Source organism: Alligator sinensis, unplaced genomic scaffold (assembly GCF_000455745.1).
Source record: "Alligator sinensis unplaced genomic scaffold, ASM45574v1 scaffold1892_1, whole genome shotgun sequence".
Lineage (NCBI taxonomy): Eukaryota > Metazoa > Chordata > Crocodylia > Alligatoridae > Alligator > Alligator sinensis.
Genome location: NW_005842966.1, coordinates 87085 through 103032, shown reverse-complemented (window position 1 = coordinate 103032; position 15948 = coordinate 87085). Strand labels below are relative to the sequence as shown.

The window sequence follows — 15948 nt, the reverse complement described above, 5'->3', positions numbered from 1 at the left end:
AGGAGGGGGTGGGAGGGTCCCACTAAGGTGTAGCCTAGAGTGACTACAATTTAGTGCACAATAAGATGAGTAGCACAGATCAGAGATAATCCTGCCCTTGAGTTGTGTAACTTTGAGCTGCCTAAGGAGTTCTTAAAACCAGTTTCAGGTGTTAATGTGCAGACAATCCAGGTGTTAAGAGTTCCAGGAAGTGCCCAAAATTACCATGTAACATGGCCCTTACTCAATCTCTTTGCACCTCAAGAACCCCTTTGTATCTCTCCAGGGGCTTGGGAGAAGAATTTAAATAATACATGTGAAGTGCTCCAATCCTAGGTGAAATATCAGGCATCCAGATGGTTCACTTTGGCCTTAGCATGTCTCAATCTGTACATATATTAGTGGGATGGAAAGAGCCACAGATTAAAGCTAGACTGTAGTGGGAAGCAGCATGTCTCAAGTTATGAATTGCTCTTCAGTGCCTGCAGAACCAGCCCATTTCCCATGTTTCTCTGTGGTGTCACCTTTGTAGCGCATCTGGATACCTCATGACACAGTGCAGCAGTGTCTGGAGACCTCTGATCAAATGCTTTTCAAAAAATGCCTGTGCTCTTTGCTCTGTGGCTATTCTTATGTCTTTCTGTCAGCCCTGCTCAGAGCAGTAGGAGCTGTTCCATTGTTTAGCACTGGCCCTACAGCATTAACAGATGATGGAGATTTTCTGTAGCTCGAGTGGCTGAGGCCTGGGCTTTGAGGACATGGGGTTTGTCTTTGCTGTTGCTAAGAAGCTACAGGTTGTTTGAAAGGGCATTGCAGAGAAAACCTGGGCAACCACTGATTTGCTACTGTGTTCTCTGGTACTAGAGCAGGGATGGACAAAATATGGTCCATGGGCTGGATCTGGCCTACCAAGGGATTTTATCTGGCCCACTGTGGGTCCCATGCATGTGCCTGGCCCATGTGAGGGGCAGCCCGGGCCATGGCACATGCAGCCCATCTCACTACCTGTAGGTGCTGGGCAGAGCAGGGCAGGGGCAGTGCAGTGAATGGACTTTCTGCCCAGGTGCTGCTGCCAGTCTGCCTCTTACCCACTGTTGGGGGTGCCCGATGGGGCAGGCAGGGTTGCCATGGAGACCAGCCCAGGCCCCCAGTGGGCAGGGTGTGCTCAGCCAGGTGGATGGGATGGGGCTGCAGGTGGACAGGGACTGGCATCCGGGAACAGGATGGTCAGGTGGGGGCTGAGTCTGGGGCCTAGATCATGAGGCGGTGACAGTGTGGGGTCAGAGCCTGAGTCACAGTAGTGACAATGGGCACTAGTTTCCCATTGCAGGGATGTGTGGGGAGTGGATTGTGGCTCTGCCCTGGGCCCCAAGCCCTGTGCTGTCACCGCCCCACAATCCCAGCCCTGGCCTCAGCCCTGCCCGCCCATCGTACTCCTGGATGTCACTGCCTGCCCGCCCATGGCCCCATCCCATCAGCCAGGTTGAGTATGCCATACCCACGGGGGTCCTGGGCCAGTCTCCATGAAGACCATACCCACCCGCTCCGTCCAGTGCCCACAGCAGTGAGTATAGAGCGGACAGGCTGGGCCCAGATAGGACCAATTGCCCCCCACCCCATTGTCCTCCTGCCATGCCGGATCAGCACCTCCTCCTCCCCCTGGGTCCACAACAGCTCACCAAAACTCCCTAAGTGGCTCTCCAGCCACCCCTGCAGGCACCAGGCTTGAAGAGTGAATGAAAAAGGACTTTAGACATACTTTGGCTTCAGGTTACATGGGGATCCAGAGGTTGCTGAAGGGGCTCCACTGCACAGAGGATTCCCTGCAGGTCTCCTGAGCTGGGGGAGGTCACAGTGACTCCTGAACAGTATTAATTTGCAGCATGTGCCCACGAACTTCTGAGACTCACCCCCTCATCCACAGGATGTTTCCTTTCCCAAACTCAGGAAGCTGCTTGCTTGTTCGATTCCCTCCTGTGAATTGCTCCCTTCCCTGTGCCAGTGACAGCGAGGAGGTGACACTATCTGCGACACTTTCTGGAGAGCACGGAACAGGCTGTGTTGACTGCAGCATTTATGTCTCCCAAGCAGAAGACACAGAACATAAAAGACACGGTCTTTGGGTGAGGAGAATGTAGGCTCCCAGTGCCCTCTGGTGGCTGCTGAAAGATAGTTATACACAATTCAGGGAGGCACAGAACACCACAGCCCACTGCCCCTGTCCTGGGGCTTACAACCCCAGCAATGGCAGCTGCTTGAAAGAGTTTTAAATACACTGCCAGGCTCCTGTCACCACAGGCAACTGCTGAACAGGCAGGAGCCTACTTGGTGACTTCCTTCTGCACCCTGCCCCAGTGGTGAATGTCTCTACCATCCCCTTCCCTTTGCCCCCTACCTTTTAGCTCAGTAGCACTTACTGGGGGGGGGGGGGGGAGTTGAACTGTAGGTTGGGAAAAGGGAAACAAAGAAATACGGGATGGGAAGCAAGATGGGAGATGGAACCAAGAGGTTCTTCACTTCTAAGGAGCTCTGCTTTTCCTCTCCACAGCAATTGAGACCCGACTTGTCCCAAGGAACTGCAGCCATGCCAACGAAGTCTTCAAGCTGATTGCTGAGGACAGGATGGAGATTCACTGCAGCACAATTGTCAGTGTAGTGACACAAGGTATCCATGGCACAGAGCAGTTCCCAGATGCATTCCCCCTGTAGCAGGGCACTGAACCCCAGTCCCAGTTCTTCCATTTCTTTTGTCCCTGTGGATCCCATGCTAAGGCCCTTTTCTTTGGCTATGGCATTAGATTGGTCTTGCTCAGTAGTTGTGGCCCATCAGCTGCACAGAGACCTTTGTTCCCAGTTGTTCAGCAGTATGAAAATCAAGTATGGAGGGGGCTGGGCAGAGAGATAGGTCATGAATTAGTCCAGAGAGTGGAAAAGTCTTAGCTCCATTGGCCCAACACACAATGTCCTGATGGTGACCCCAGCAAGATCCTAGCTTGGAGATGTGTGACATTCAGGGAAAGATCCAGGAAAACATGCCTCCATTCCCCCTTTCAGGCTGATTTGACCTATCTGGGGCTGGGAAAGCCCCCTCTGGCCAAGCCCTCTGCCTGTCCTACATCAAGAAAAGCAATGACATCCCCCTCAGTACCATTTGCCTACATCCACAGTTCCCAAATTTCACTGATTTGCATATCCCTCCTTAAAAAAAGTATTGAAATGAACTGGTGGACCCTTGAGTTCTCTGACTGGGGTACATGAGCTGATCTAGGCTACTGCTACATGGAAGACACAGGAGGCATCAGCAGGGCATCTGTGTAAAGCCCATCTCCTTAGCCATGGCTCCTGTGTTCTGTTCCCAGCTGTACTATAGACTTGCTTACATGTCTCTGTCTTCATTCCAGAATCTTCGTCTTTGTAAAGAGATGTCCTCTTTTGTTCCAACAGGTAGTGGAGCACTTGTTTTCATTTCTTACTCCATCCTCAACTCCATTATTCCTGATAGATTTGTCAATGAGGAAAATCTGTCAGCTGCTCTGAACCTGGGGAAAGTTCATCTGCAGTCCCGAGTGGTGAGTGCAGCCATTGGAGAGCAGGGACCCACTGAAAACTAGACTCCCATTCACAACCTGTCCAGTCCTGTGAATTTCACCCAGTACCACATCCAGGTGTGTGGAACTCTCCTACCTCTAGTCTGGTCTGGGTCTCAGTGGGTTACTTAAAAGGTTCATCTTCTGCTTTCTTCTGCCTTCTCATTCCTTATATCAGATCCTTTTTACCCTGGGCCAGAATAACAGGAAAACAGCTTCCTATGTAGAGTGGGGTCTGGAGAGTGAAATGGTGAGATAGGAATGAACTGAATAGACTGCAGGTGTGGGATGGCCCCACAGTGGGAAAAATCCTATGAACCCTCTGCTGTAAATCTTGCAGTGCTGCTAGTTCAGCTCTGTGCCAAGGCTTGTGTTACAGGAGCAGAAGGCACTGAGTCCACCTTGTGCTCTTGCTGTAAAGGCCCTCTCTGTGGCACAGTGAGAGCTAGGAAGCTTGGGGGCCTCACATTCATGAGGCTTACTGGAGATTTGTGATGATAGAAACTCATGATATGCTGCTACTGCCATTGCAATTCCAGGAGAAAGAAGAGGACAAAGAGGCTCTCTGCGTTTATTGGAAACAAGGCACCTGGTCTTGGGAAGACTGCACCATGCTGCACACAAACAGCAATTACACTGCAGCTGCAACCATCTCCAGCTTTGCTGTGCTCATGGCTCCCACTGATAGAGAGGTATCTCACCCACTGACTTAGAGCACAGGCTGGGTCTTGAGCTTCTTACTCAGACAAATCAGCAGGGAATTCTGACTGAGTAGGGGCTTTGGGATCTCATTGCTGGCCACACAGGCTGGTTCAGTGCCAAGAGGCTGGTATGGGCTCAAGGGCCATTGTCTCTTTTCCATTTTACAGGATTGTCACACCCTGAACATACTCACATACGTGAGGCTGAGCATCTCTCTGCTGTGCCTCCTTCCTGCCATCCTCACCTTCCTCTTGTGCCACACCCTGTGGAATGTTAGTACTGCCATCCACCTGCAGCTCTGCCTCTGTCTCTTTCTGGGCGACCTGCTTTTCCTCACCTCTGTGACTCACAACAGCAATCAAGTATGTCATCCAGTGTTATCATTAAGCTTTGTCTGGACCCTCTAAGCCTCCCAGCACTCTAGAACATTTTTACAATGTGGCTTAGAGTTTATCATGTTGCTTCCAAGCTCCTGAGTCCCTCAATAAAGCAACAGAAATAATGATTTATTCCCTTCCACAGAAATCTTCACTGTTTTCTTTCCTCCTTTTAGCATTTTGTCCCAAACAAATCTTCAGTGATATTAAAATGTAAGAATGGAACTAAGACAAATGTCAATAGATACAGCCCCTTGCCCATGCTCTCCATCCCCTGTGGGTGATTATAGGATCCCTGCACACTGAAAACTCATATAGAAGGAAAAACATGCTTCCTCCAGGGGTCTCCATCTCATTGTTCATACCCTAGCTCACCTTTTCCAGGATTACTCATAGAATCCTATAGTTCCCAGGGTCACTTTGGAATCACAACCTCCAGAGTCCCTATTTTCTGGATTTTGGAAGGCTGAAAAGACCACCCTGACTGAAGCAATCCTCTACCAGCTGATGACTGCACACCCTTCAGGGATAGACTGGAGAGATGAGTGAACAGAAGTCCCTAATGTAACCTTGAGGCTGGTCTCTTTCTATCCCCTGCATTCCCTTTCCCAACTATTGCTCTTGATCTGTCCCCCCCAGATAGGGTGTGCTGTCATTGCCGCCTGTCTCCATTACCTCTTCCTGGCCACCTTCACCTGGATGTTCCTGGAAGGGCTGCAGCTCATCCTCACTGTCAGGAACCTGAAGGTTGTGATCTACACTAGCATCTGCAAGTTCAGGAACCGATACATATAATCTTTTGGTTTTGGACTCTCAGCCCTGGTGGTGACTATTTTTGTAGCAGCCAGCTCAAATGGCTGTGGAACTAACCATCAGTAAGTGCCTAGTCTGTCCCCAAGTAGAACTGGGAAGTGGCCTGTACAGTCCCAATAGGACTTAGATTTCCCTGAAAATTTGTCCTGGGTTCTGAATATCCAAGCTGACAACTTCCCACCTCACCAGGAGTACTCTGATGCTGCCAGGTATAACCAAAGCATTCCCATGTGCACAGTCTAGAAGATCCCATTCAGTCCCCCATAGTACTTTCTACTCTTTCCTCCTCCTCTCATCTAAAGAGATGAAGGTCAAAAACACAATATATGGTACTTTTTTGCCACTCCAAGCTTGAGCCTCACCTGGTGTCAGTCCATTGCGCATCCATCAGCTGAGTACCTAGCCCTCTGTCACTGCTGTATGCACCTGCCTGATAGAGGGTGATTTGAGAGCTTCACTGGGAATGTCAGGCCAGATCTTGCTCACACTTCTCTCTGACCAACCAAGGTTCTTATTCTATGCTCATCATGTCGGTATCTGAGTTCTGGAGCATCAATGCTCCTGTGTATCTACAGTAACCCCTGTAGACTTTCTTCCTGGATTTCTGTTGGTGTCGCTGAGATCAGCACCTTGTTCTAGATCTGTGTTCCCAACCTTTTGGTCTGATCCATTATTTGTATCAGGACTGAATCTCCCTCCTTGTTTCGGTGGCTGATCTTCATATGAACAGCACCAGGCTTTTGCTTCATGGCTAACATCTCTTTTCCCTCCTTTTCTTTAGCTGCTGGCTCAGCTTGAATGGAGGCTTCTGATGGGCCTTCCTGGGGCCTGTCTGTGCTTAACTTTGGCGGGTATATTGCAGGACCACGTTCTTGTCTTCCCTCTGTAACCCTACTGATTTCAGTGGAACTGAGAACATGGCCTCTAGAAATGGGGGAAAAAAGGCCCTGGCCTGTGTCATTTTTCAGTTCCTAAGAGCATTCCTTGGGTTGTAGTCTCCTGGCCTACAGTACATACTCAGACAGAGCTGCCATCAAAGCTAGTGTGGTTTCAGCTTGGGAACAGCAGGAGTTGAGGTGAATGTGGTAGCAGCCTGAATGTTAGGGAAGACTAGAAATGGAATCTGAGCCAGGTCCTACTGAGATACATTTGTGAGGAACATGTCCCACCGTTTCCACAGATAAACCTCATCTTCTATATCCTGACACTGGTTCCTGAGAAAGACCCTTTCCTCCCTCAACACAGAGGTGTCCACCCTGAGAGATCGCAGGTGAGACAGCGACAAAGCAATGCCGAGCAGTCTGAGCAATTATGGAGGAGGGTGATAAAATATTTGGGATTTGTAGCAAGGAGTTCCCTTTGTGTTTAATTGGAAATGACCGTGTCACACAACAAAGCATCAGACAGCAGGTTCACCCTCTTCTGGCCTGAGCCCTGTGGTCCAGTTGCTGTCCCCCAAGGGTTATTCTAATAGGATCCCTCTTCCTGCTTTTCTGTAGGCTGCTGACCTTTAAAGCCATCATCCAGCTCTTCATCCTGGGCTGCTCATATAGTCTAGGTATCTTCCAGTTAGGCTTAGGAGCCCAGGTCATGGCATATTTATCCACCATGTGTAACAGCCTGCAGGGAGCCTTGATCTTCCTGGTGCATTGCATCCTCAGTGGCCAGGTGAGACCACAGCCCTTTATCACCCACTCATGTCTGATCTTCTCTGGGTGCTGATTACATCATGTAGTGACTGTCCTGTTTTGCAGGTGAGAGGAGTATAGGAGGTGGATCAAAGGATTCCAAGCATCCAGGCCAAAAGCTCAATCAACTTCTGCCTCCATGTCCACTGGCCCCACCAAGACCATCTTGGTGAGTGTCCTCTGCTCTATTTCAGTACCCGTATTCATCTCTAGAGCTCCAAAGGTGCCTTTCCCCCAGCATGTTTAGGGTTTGATATAAACAGTCTGCAGACAACACTGAGAACATGCCAGGGAGAGTCCCACCCTGATCTGAGCATGACGGGACTGTCCCAAGTATCCAAGGTCCCCTCTCCTGGGACCTCCATCCTTCCTTCTGTTGGCTCTATGGAGAGCCCCAGGGTCACTTGCTCTGGACTGGATGAACACTGGCTTTGTAACAAACTGATCCGAATATTTAAGAATGGGATCATTCCTTGTCACTGCAGATGGACTGTGAGGAATCATCCAGGACTCCTCTTGGATCACCTGTTGGGAGTGGATTAGTGCATTTCATTGCTATCTCCCAAAGAAAACCTGCCAGTTTGTACACCTCCATCTCAGGTCCTTTTGAATCTAAGGTTATTTTTCTGCTTCTCCTTTTAGGAGTGACTAACATAGAGAAGGTGATTTGACTCAGTAATCTCTCTGCTTCTGCCCAGCATCAGCTGCTGTAGCCATCACATAGAAGAGGAAGCTTCTAGTTTGTTGCAAATTTCTAACAGCTGCTCTCTGGCTTTTCTGTGTTTGAGGTTTGAGTGAGGGAAGGTCACGAGCCCTTTCTTTCCTGGTTGTTGTGAGCCCTGTTCCAAACCCCTCAGCAGCTGCAACAATCTGTATTCCTTCCTGGAGGTGTCTTTGGGGGAACAGACAGTTCCTGGAGTGCTCATGGCAGGTTTTCATGCAAGTTTTTTGTCACCCACCAATCAGATCACATCAAATGTTCTACCAGGGTGAAGAGGAAATGTTTTGTTGCTGTCTGAGGGACACCTTTATCCCCACCAGATAAGGCTTAAGATATCTGAGCTGGGAGGAAGTCCACAAGCCATCAGACATTGTAGATCCACTGCTGGCATGGCAGGGAGCCTGGGTGGCTTTCTGAACTTCCTTGGATGGATTCTGAGGTTTTAGTCTCAAGGTCCACACTCCAGGTATTCCATAGGGCACCACTGTGTACTAGCATGTTCTGTAGTGCATACCCCATCTATGTATTTTTCTTAGTTTGTCTATAAAGAAGCATATCTACCCTGATGACTTCCGACTAACACAGCTAACTGCCTTTCCGTACCCGACTACAGAAAGAATATGGGCAAACTGGAGAGAGTCTACCAGAAGGCAATGAAGATGGTTAGGGGGCTGGGGCACGTGACTTATGAGGAAAGGCTGAGGGAACTGAGCTTGTACACGTCACAGGGTTTAATCCTCATGAAATTAAATTAAATAGGTTTATAAAATTTAAACTTGTTTATTTTGGAGTATCACATCAGTATCTGCACATACTAGGTTTTTGAACGAATTAAACCCGGTCCCCAGCCGGCCCTGCAGGAGAGTGGGACAGTCCCATGCTGCCCCCTAGCCTGTGGGAGCAGGGAACCAGCACATAGCACAAGAAAAAAACAACAAAAAACTGCAGCAATTTGAAAGTGACAGCATTTGAAGGGGTGAACTACAAAAAAGTTGTAGCACTACCTGGTCGACAAAGAAGTTCATTACATGTCTTTCTGTGCCTTTGTGTTTGCATGCAACTAATCCATTGATGTGACGCTTTAATTCCCAATGAGTCAAACTAAACTACATCTGAGGAGTTTTAGTTTTAGTTTAATGCACCAGATAGACTTTTAAAGTGTCTGGAAATCCTGCTTGTGCAAACAGTCACACCATTGCAGCACAAGAAAGGGTAAAAAACCTGGCATGTACAAAAAACCACTTAGTCTGTAGAAGACAAGACTAAGAGGGGATTTAATAGCAGCCTTCAACTACCGAAAGGTGGTTCCAAGAAGGATGGCACTCTGTGTTCGGTGGTGGCAGATGACAGAACAAGGAACAATGGTCTCAAGTTGCAGCAAGAGAAGTTTAGGTTAGATATTAGGAAATACTTTCTTGCTAGGAGGGTAGTAAAGCACTGGAACAGGTTACTCATAAAGGTTTTGGAATCTCCATTCTTGGAGATTTTTAAGGCCCAGCTAGACAAAGCCTTGGCTGGGATGATCTAGTTGGGGATGGTCCTGCTTTGAGTAGGGGCTGGACTAGAGACCTTCTGAGGTCCCTTCCAACCCTCATTTTCTGTGATTTTACGACTCCCATCTATCCATAGGCTATCTGTGGGAAAGCCAAGAACTGAATGCACTCTCCCCAGGGCTCAACCCCATCACCATCCTGCATCTCCAGGTAACAAATAAGGCCTGCATTAATGCTAAGTTCATCGGGCACCTGCCAGCCCTGTACTAAGACCAGGATCTGGCCCTGACCACCCCACCTTTCTACAAGCCTGCACCCCATCATTCAGTAGCAGGCCCAAAAAGAGCAAAACCTTTGCCCTGTACCTTACCCTCCAAACACCTTAATGTACTGGGATCCCAAAGCAACATCATTTTGGATGCATAAATCTGACTTATACCAGCAATGCCTCTGCAGTAAAAAAAATAGGACTGATTTTAAGGGAGGATGGGTTATAGTGAAGGTACTGAACTGAGAAGGGCATTCAGTACTATATTTCACTGTGGACTCCATGGATAACTTATGCCAGGTCACCTGAACTCCTGCATAGCAGGGTAATAAACTTCCTTTCCTCCTGCTTCTATCTCTTGTGTCTGTTTACACTGTGAACTCTCAGGCAGGGACAGTCTCATACTACTTACATGTGCAGAATCAAGTGTAATGGGTTGCTAGTGCTACTGTAAAACACATAAATAATGAGGAACAAAAATCGAGCTGAGGTGATTTACTGGAGAAGACCCTTGTGGAGGAAGGAGCCACAGCCACTTTCCTGCTTGTGTGGAAAAAACAGATTTTTAAGCTGAATTTTGATTTCCTGCTGCACCAACAGTACCAGTGATGGTATCAACAGGTTCACTTTGGAGCTTCTCATGGACTCTTGGGAAGTAGACAGCAGCTGTGTGAAGAGCAGGGCTAGTGCAGAGCTCTTATGCCTGCAGTGGAAAAGGCCAGGACCATCCCTTGCCTTTCAGGGGCGATTTCCACCCAATTTAAAGATCCTTTATACTTCCAGGATGACACAACCTGCTTTGGGATAATTGAAAACCAGGCCCTCTGTCTCCAGGACAAGCAGGGCAGGAAAACCTCAAGCACAAGAAGTCACCCAGGTCCAAGGGCTGTTCATTTATTTTGCATATGTTATAGTGAAACAAGCTCACATATATAGCCTGCTACAGCCACAGGCACTGCTGTTTATAGAATCATGGGGCGTGTAGATGAAATGGGCGTTAATGTCGAGCACCAAAAAATTTGAATGCAGCCCTTTTGTGGTGTGGCACGTTTGTGTTTGCACAACACAGCGTTCGTGTTTGCACAACACAGCGTTTGTGTTTGCACAACACGGTGCTTTCGAGCGAGTTAAGTCTGCTGTGTCATTCCCCACAGATTTCAGTAGGGGAAGTCAAATACCAATCTATCCCCCCTAATGTCTTTTCTCATGTATTACAGCAGGAGGCACATGCCTCCCCTGTCTCCACCCCCAGTCTCTCACTGGGAGTCTCCCGTGGGCCTGGTCACCCCAAAAACCTTGTCACTTGCACCCGCCTATGCTGGGTCAGTCGGTCTGGTCTCTCTCTGTCAGTACATGATCCCAAAGACCCCATCACAATCCCCATTTCAAAGATAAGCCGCTTGAATCCTCCCCTTCCATTCCTTTCCCTTCCCATCCCACCATGTTACAAATATATATTCTTTTTCGTTTATTTACTATATCACTGCTATGATATCATAAAATGTTCATGCTTTAGAGTAATGGATGGGTGGGTGTTTGTTGCCACCTGGTTGATTGGTGATTGCTGGCCATGTTGGTGGTGGGGGCGAGCTGGCGAGCTCTTCTGGCTTTTTTTTTTGTTCTCGTGTTTTTGGACTACATTTCCCAGCATTCCCAAGCTCATTGATCTTTGTACAGTTTCCAGTGGGGGCTCCCATTGGAACCCTCCTGTTCACTGCCCAGGTTCCACCCTCAATCTGTTTGTGTAGTGCGACATATGGCTTTTGAAGGTGTGTTGTGAAATGTTTTATAAACGTTTTTGAAATGTTTTTGAATGTAACCCGGGCGGTACTCCAAGAGGTACCCCCTCTCCAATTGAAGGGATCAAGGCAGGTGCACAAGCACTGTGGGAGGTGTAGGGACTCTCCTCCCCCTATAGAGCAGAGCCAGATCACTAATGGGGACTTAACCATATACCTTTTAATGAGAGAACAGTACTGGGAACATAACAAGCATAAACCAGGGGGTATAGGGGACACTACAACGCCCCCAGGGGGCAGGATTCAACAAAGGTTAGACACTTATGATCACTGACAAAAGACAGGGTTAACAAAATATAAAACACAAACAGCAGAACAAACAATACTGGTTGGGGAAATATAAAAGGCACAACATACAAAATGTCAAATGACAAGGAATATAGGGCCTAGGTACCTGGAGGGGGGAAAAAGAGGGAGAACACAATGACCCTTCTTCAAGGTAACCAGGATTTACTTCCTGTTACTTCACTCACCCCAAGGCATCCTAGCTGGGACTTGAACTCACATTTCCCACATGGTAGGCAGAAACTCTACCACACAGCCTCCAGTACTGGTGTTTGTGGGTAAAAGCCACCTTTGACTCTCCCCAAAGTCTCTGCTCTGTGACAATTTGATGAGGATGGGCCCAGCAGAGAGCCACACCCTTACCCTATCTCTTTAGGTAACCTGAACTGGATACATTCATGAGGGAGTGGGGAAACCTGCTCTCTCTGCCTACGTGACTGGCATCACATACCTGGGTGAGGGGCTTCCTCCTGTGTGGGCTATAGTCTGTCCGGCAACTAGTGATGTATTTCAAATTGGATGGCTGACAGCCAGCAGGTGCTGGCCTCCATTGGACCAGGTAAATGAGGTCACAAGGGCTATATAAGCCCAGGAGGAGGGAGCAGCAGCCAAGAGGGATACTCAGGAACAAAGAAGAGCTGTACCATCTGAAACTTGCTCTCTCTCAAAACTCATGATCAAGGAACTGCTTGCCTCCAGAGGGAATCTCCAACTCCAACTTGTGTGTGTGAGTAAGATAACTGAGATTCAATTAGATATATAGCTTGCAATAACTCTGATGTGAGATCAAAGGCTACCCCAGCCACAGGAGTTTGCTCTATGGAATTTCTCTGATAATTGCTCTACCCTGTACCCTATTCTAACCCTACCCTCTGTAACTAATGAAGTTCTCCTTTGTACCTAGTGTGGGAGACTTATTGAGGGGTGGGTTTAATTATGCCCAGGAGGTCCCTTGGGTCTGCGGACTAAGGGAGACTATCCTTTTTGGCCCCTGATTTGGGGAAGTGCCCCAAATTCTTGTATTGGGTCGAGTAGCCATAGGACTATTAGGCCTGTGTTTCCATGAGGACACGGGACCCAGACAGTCCTTTCTTGGGGTGGTGGCAGCACATGTTACCCCCGGACTCTGCGGTGGGGCTCAGAAGGGGATTTGCCAGGGCTTAGGCACCCCTAGAGAGACTCATGGAGTCTGGAAAGTGGACAGGCATAGTGAAGTGGGAGGCTCAACGCAGGAGCTCCCCCTACTGGCCCACCACAGTGCTGCCCGAAGCTGCAAGGGGTCTTGACCTTCCCGGAGCCCCAGCCTCACGTTGAGCTGCCTGGCCTCTTCTTGAAGGAGCTAGAAGCAGGGCTGGGAACCTCTCAGGTCACTGTTCAGATCCTTGCTGGAGCTGGGGAGCCTCTCCTGCTGGCCACATGCCACGCTGCTGAGGGTCCAACTGCTGCCTGCAGGTCCCACTCCTTCAGGCTCTTCTGGGGCAACTGCTCCCGCCCCGCTGGCTCAGCTCTCGCCAGGCTCTTTGAAGCTCCTTCTTTGTGGTCCTTCGCTTGTCTCCTCTGAGTTAGGTCACTGTTCAGATCCTTGCTGGAGCTGGGGAGCCTCTCCTGCTGGCCACATGCCACGCTGCTGAGGGTCCAACTGCTGCCTGCAGGTCCCACTCCTTCAGGCTCTTCTGGGGCAACTGCTCCCGCCCCGCTGGCTCAGCTCTCGCCAGGCTCTTTGAAGCTCCTTCTTTGTGGTCCTTCGCTTGTCTCCTCTGAGTTCTCCACGCTGCCCCTTTTATCCCCCTCCAGGTGACCCAAGGGGCCAATCAGAGGACACGGAGGGTGATTCTCTGGGGCCTGACTGGTGAGAAAAGGGAATCCCAAGTCCTCCAATCATCTTTTACCGCTTCAAAACCCCTGGGCCAAATCATTACCAGATTGGTGAGGAAAGGGAATCCCAAGCCTTCCAATCATCTTTTGCCCTTTCAAAACCCCTGGGCTAACTCACTACCAGTTAGCCCGTCACATCTTCCCCCACAGAACCCTTCACTGTCCCCAGTGAAGCACAGACCTCAGCCTGGGGGACTACTGGACCCACGGGGCAGCGATGGGGACCTCCCCTGGCACCCCCGGGGCATTGTAAGTGAAGCAGCAGACTGGCCGAAGCTTCCGCCTTGGCCATGGGGTGCGGTCTGGGGCATGACCCCACAAGGGCCCCGGTGACTCGGGTTCCCTCTCACTTGAGTCTGTCCCACTGGCAGGTAAATGTGTGGGGATGTTTTCTCCTTTGGTCTTGCCAGGTAGGGCCCCATGAGCTGCAGTCCTCATCTCCTAAGCTCAGGTGAAAGTCAGTAGGGTACCACCAGTCAGAGACGGAGTCCAAGTCCTCTGAGGGAGCTGCAGGTACAGCTGCCGGCTGGGTGGTATGAGGCCTCCTTCTACGGGGAGACCTAGGCCTCTCTTCTTGCAGCTCTCTCTTGGGCAGAGGGGGCCCCACCAATTCGCCAATAGGCAGCAGGAGGTCCGGTGGACCAGGCAACTTCAACCCGGTCCAGACTCAGGGGATATCTCATATACTGGGAGGTCTCTCACTTGTCACACCACTGTATAGGGTTCAGCTTGCCACCAATCAGTGATTTTGTGTCGCCCAGTTAGCCCCAGATTTTGCAGCAGCAGCCGGTCCCCTTCTTGTAACCCTTGCTCAAGAACTCGAGCATCATGAAGCTGCTTATGGCATTGCTGGTTTCTTCCAGCAGTTTCAGCTGCTAGTCAGTATGCATGACGCAGACGGTCCCGAAGCTGTTGTGCATATAGACTGTAAGTCAAATGTTGTTGGTAGACTCGTTCTACCCCAAAGCACAAATCTATGCGTAACCGGGGCTTCCTCCCGAACATAAGTAAGTACGGACTGACCCCCATTGCATCATTCCTAGTGGAGTTGTAGGCATGCACCAGGTATGCTATATGCTGGCTCCCTGCGGCCTTCTGTTCCTGCTGGAGGGTACCGAGCATATTCAAGAGAGTGCAATTGAAGCGCTAAGGTTGGGGATCCCATTGGGGGTGGTAGGGTGTAGTCTTCAATTTCTTTATGCCAGCCACTGTCAGTAGTTCACACAACAACTGGCTCTCAAAATCTCGTGCTTGATCGGAGTGGATTCTTGCGGGCATCCCAAACATGGAGAAGTACTTTTCCCACAGTATTTTGGCAACCATTCTTGCTGTTTGATCTCACGTAGGGAAGGCCTGGGCCTATCAGGTGAAGTGGTCTGTCACAACCAGCACATTCCCCTTTCGGTGCCCCTCCCCTTCTATGGCTAGGAAATCCATGCACACGAGCTCCATGGGTTTTGAGCTCTGGATGGTGTGTAGATAAGCAGTTCGAGTGGGCAGGGTCTTCCTCTGCACACACTGATCACAGTTTGAGCATTTAGTCCTTACGTCTTCAGCCATTTTGGGCCATAAGAACCGCTCATGGGCTAGTGCCAGGGTGCGCTCCACCCCCATGTGCCCAAAGTCATCATGCAAGGCCCATAACGCAAGGGCCTTATACTTCTGAGGGAGGACCAGCTGCCAATATTTCCATCCTTCTGGGTCCTGCACCTCCCGATGTAGCACTCCATCAAACAAGTGAAGCCTTTCTCCCTCCCTCAACAGGAGGTGGGCTGCTGGGGTAGCATTATTAAGGATTGTGGGGTGGGTATTCCCTGGTCTCCGGGCATGCAGCACCTCTCGCACATCCGGGTCTAAAAGGCTCTGAGGGGCTTTGTGTAGCAGGAAGCCCATTTAAGCCATTGTCTCGCCTCTTCTTGCGGGGCGACCTTCCCACCTGGTGTCTGCGAGCCAGGGCATTTAAACGTCCAGTTATTGTAGCATAGCCTTTAATATATCGCCGATAGAAACCCACAAATCCCAGGAATCTTTTCAATTCCCTAAAGTTCTTGGGTCGAGGCCAGGTGGTCACAGCACTTACTTTCTCTGGATCGGTGCTGACCTCTTCCTGTGATACAATATGTCCTATGTACTTAACAGAGGCCTGGCAGAACTTACATTTATCAATGTAGTGCGCAGGTTTGTTATTACCCTGAAATAGAATAGTTTTCTGATAAGCATACTGTTAGGTTTACAATAATTTAGATTATTAAGAAGTATTAGCTTTATAGCTGAATACAAGGCATGACCTGTGGCCTAGCAATGCAGCTGACCACAAGGCAGATTAATAGCTAAGCCTTTGCTTGTGTCAAGTAATCATTT

At 49.5% G+C, this 15948-nt stretch overlaps 1 pseudogene; it reads left to right on the top strand.

The window, feature by feature from the left end:
• The window catches only part of LOC106723001, a 13981-nt pseudogene extending 6187 nt beyond the window's left edge, over positions 1–7794 (top strand).
• The last annotated feature ends 8154 nt before the right edge of the window (positions 7795–15948 follow it).